The sequence below is a fragment of the Pongo abelii genome, chromosome 12 (genome assembly GCF_028885655.2).
Source record: "Pongo abelii isolate AG06213 chromosome 12, NHGRI_mPonAbe1-v2.0_pri, whole genome shotgun sequence".
Classification (NCBI taxonomy): Eukaryota; Metazoa; Chordata; class Mammalia; order Primates; family Hominidae; genus Pongo; species Pongo abelii.
This window is the reverse complement of record NC_071997.2, coordinates 127,144,056-127,148,594: the sequence shown is the minus strand read 5'-3', so window position 1 is coordinate 127,148,594 and position 4,539 is coordinate 127,144,056.

Below are 4,539 nucleotides of genomic sequence, written 5' to 3'. Positions count from 1 at the left end.
GACGATACCGTTGATTCTCTAGCCCAAATCCACATTTCTGGCTTCTTCTACCATAACATATTGACATTTTTACATCTTCTTCCCTCTGCTCTCACTGACTGTCCTGGCTGTGGCACGAGCCCACATGCTGCCATATTCTTTGTGCCTTAAATGTTCTTATCTTCCTTCCATTATTTGCATTCTTTTTAAAATTCAAAGTGCAAACCTAAGTCTGCTTTCTCTAACAGGGTTTTCAGACCGCCTACTTCCTCGTTTTTTATGAGCTCCCATGAAGAATTGTGTAATGAGCTCTCCGTTGCTTCTGTCCTTCTGCCTTGTATTACAGTTAATTGTTATGTGGTGGCAATTCATAAAACAACCCTCGATGAAGCACCTACTCTCCACCTGTTAGGTGCTGAGGAGAGAGTGGTAATCAAAATCCTCGCTATTGAAGAGTTTGCAGTCTGATAAGCAAGATAGAAAAAAATAAACAGAAATAAGTAATAATGCAATGGGATATGAGGCAATCTAGTAAGTGCCTTAGGAAGACAACTAAAGCTGGGACCAATTTACTAAGAAGCATTGGGAGAACTTCATTTGAAAAATGGCAACTAAGCTGACAGAAGAAAAAGAATGAGTATGTTATGTACTGGGAAGAGACCATCTTGTCGTGAGGCAGGATGCCTGGTGGCTGCAGAGCACAAAAGACCATGGTGTATTGGCATGGCTGAGGCCTGAGAGGTGAGAATGCGGAGGTATATAAGCAGTGAGGTTCAAGCATCAGGCAGGCATCGCCTCATGGAGGGACATATAAGCCAAGACAAGGTGTTTCCATGACTTTCTATGTGCAATGAGTGTTTGAATTTCCCCCAAATTGGGAATTGAGCGAATGTGGACACCATACACTAACTGGCCTCCTGATAGGAATACACTCCACTCACACAGAAGCATAAGATAAATAATATACTGTAAAACATCTTAATAAACATTAAGGCAAGAAGAGAAAGCTGTGAGAATTCAAAGCCTACGTGAGGAGCAGGTGTTCCTTGGGGTTCACAGTTAGGTATTACTGTGTAACAAACTACCCTGAAACTTAGCTGCCTAAAGTAAAAATCCTTTATTATTTGTCACAATTCTGTGAGTTTATTGGGCTGAGTTGGGGCGGGGGTAGGGGGTGGGTCTCTGCTCTACCCAGTATATCTGAATCCACTCAGAGGCTGCTTTCATCTGAGGGATGAGCAGGGACTGGAGCAGGCAGATGGCCACTCATCATGCAAGCCTACTCTCTCCATGGTCTTCTGCCACTGAGGTTGTGCAGTCTAGCTAGAGCATCATAAGGCAGGGCAGCTAATTCAAGACAGAACAAGTGAAAGTACAGACACTCTTAAGGGGTAGGCCTCGGCTGGGTGCAGAGAATCACGCCTGTAATCCCAGCACTTTGGGAGGCTGAGGCAGGCAGATCACAAGGTCAGGAGATTGAGACTATCCTGGCCAATGTGGTGAAACCCCGACTCTACTAAAAAAAAAGACAAAAATTAGCTGGGCATGGTGGTGTGTGCCTCTAATCCCAGCTACTCAGGAGGCTGAGGCAGGAGAATCACTTGAACCAGGGAGTCGGAGGTTGCAGTGAGCTGAGACCGTGTCACTGCACCCCAGCCTGGCGACAGAGTGAGACTCCGTGTCAAAAAAAAAAAAAAAAAAGGTAGGTCTGGAACTGGCCCAGTGTCATTTTCAACATTCTGTTGGTCAAATCAAGTCACAAAGCCAGCCTGGATTCAAGAAAAGGGAGACTAAATTCCATCTCTTATTAATAATTCATAAAGAATTTGTGACCATCACTACAATGGGGCTACCAAGAGAGATATGGCCCTAATAGGGTATTAATGCTCACTTACAGATAGAGAGTTGAAGCCAAAAACTTTGGTCATAGTGGAGAGCTAGTACTGTACTCTCTGCATAAAGCTTTCAGAAATATGCTACCATGATAAGTGAAATGGGATGTGAAAATCTAATTCCCTAGTTCAACTCTCTTCTCAGACCCTTAGCCCTTCAAGAAGAGAATGGAAAGAAACAGTCACATGAAATATATTAAAACATGAAACATACGCCTTACAGGTACATAGACCTTGAATTTTTGCCACTAACTAAGGTAAAAACCAGCTAAGAAACCAACATGCAAACAGGTCTGCAATCAGTAAATCCCATATAAGTCTGGCAGAAGCAAAGACTAAATTGCTGCATGGGGATGTCTCTATAACTTTGATCATATGCAGGCACCAGTGGAAGATAATTCCCCTTGAAGCTGGACTCACAAACACAAAGCACAAAGAATCTCTTCAGAGTAATGAAAGATAGAATTTTTACCACATAAACTATAAAAGTAATCAAAATTTTTTAATGATCTAAAATATTTTAAAAGTATATTTAAAAAATTAAGATAATAAAATAAACAAGATAATTCATAAATAGGAGCAGAGAATACCATAAACATGTGTATTTGAGAAATAAATAGATAGAAATTTTAGCAATTTAAACAGTTACTGAAATAAACTTAAAATTGAAATATTCATTGAAAGACATAAATTATAAATTAAACACAGCTGAAGAAAGATTTAATGACTTGGAAGAAAAATCTGAGGAAATAACCAAAAGCAGCACGGAGAGGTAAAGAAATGGAAAATAGAAAGGCACATTTAGAGACATGCTGGATGGAATGAGATCTTGCATATACCTAATAGAAGGAAAGAACAGAGGGATTGTTAAAAGAGTAGTGTTAGTAAAGATAAAGGCTAAGAACTTTCTCAAGTTGAAGGAGGATCCCTCAGACAAAAAGAAACTGTACCTTTAATCCCAATTGTAATAAATCAATCAATCCATGCTTAGTTTACCAGAGTAAAATATTTAAAAAATCACAATTAAGAGAAATATTATTAATTAATTAAGGTTAATTAAGAAAAGAGAGATAAAATGGATTACCCTTAAAGATAATAGTACAATTTTCATCAGTAACAAAAGATGAGAGAAAAAAATTACATAGTTCTTTCAAGGTACTGATAAAAAATAAAGCCAAGCTGGAATCCTGTAGTTAGCCAAACTCTCAGCTGAGAGTGGGGTGAGTGCACTTTGGTTTAAAGCTTACAAAGTCTAACATGGCTTTCACAAAAGTTGGAGAAGTAACTATTAAAAGATATTCTTCAACAAGAAGAAACATGAGTGCAGAAGGAAGGAGGGGGAATATATTTGTCCATTTTCACACTGCTGATAAAGACATACCCAAGACTGGGTGATTTATAAAGAAAAACAGGTTTAATGGATGCACAATTCCACATGGCTGGGGAGGCCTCACAAACATGATGAAAGGTGAAAGGCACTTCTTGCAATGGCTGCAGGCAAGAGAGAGAATGAAAGCCAAGGGAAAGGGGTTACCTTTTAGAAAACCGTCAGATCTTGTGAGCTTTATTCACTACCGTGAGAACAGTATAGGAGAAACCACCCCGTGATTCAACTATCTCCCACCGGGTCCCATCTACAACAGAGGGAATTATGGGAGCTACAATTCAAGATGAGATTTGGGTGAGGAAGCAGTCAAACCATAACAGGGAACATAAAGCAATGGTGAAAATGGAAGCAGTAAAAGTACATTAGAAATATGTAAATGCGTTTTAGCTTAAAAAACTTATTTTGTGAATATTAATAATGAGATTAAATAAAAATGTTGCACTCTATAACAACATGGAAGCTAGAAGAAGGTAATAAAGCTTTCTATTTTTTTTTTTTCAGTAGAATGAGGATTTTGATTAATTGGATACCTTTTGAGAAAAATAAAGATTAAGCACATATGTATTACTAGTAATCACTAGTAGAGTCGATATATGATACAAGTGCATAGAGAAATCTCACTTAATAGTGATTACCTGAAATATAGGCATATAATATATATAATCTCATAAAATAGTTGTTACCTGGCTTCTGCAATTGTCCTTTTTTCATTTACACATGACTATTTCTCTGAGTTTCATCAGTGCTCAAAGTTGTACATTCTACAGTATAACACATTCATCATTTATTGTCTCCATTCGTTACAAGGCATAGACTTTTTAAATACATTTTCACAACTCTAAATAATTTACAATTATTATATTACAATAACTAAGGCTTAGTGTGGTTGAAAATTGTGAACAATCATGAGGTTTTCAAAAGCAAGACTAGCATTCCAACCCAAGTCTGACTGTCTGCATCAAAACCCATCCTGTTTTCCACATGTGAGGTTGGCTTTAAGAGTTAAGGCAGCACCTTTTTGATCACAGCGATGCTCCCCTTCTCATAGTACAGATGGTAAAGGAGATGGATCTGGGGTGAGTAGGTGGTTTTATGGAGAAACTGACCCTCTCAGACAACTTTGAAAATATAAGCAACATGCTGAGCTTATTTTTCCAAATCTAAGATCTTCTAATTAGAGCTCTCCAGCCTCCCAATACTCATGAGTTCACCCATTTGTTCATGTCTGCCTCTAATCTTCTGAACATTTCCATTATCATTTTCAGCGAGGGGTAAGAAGAA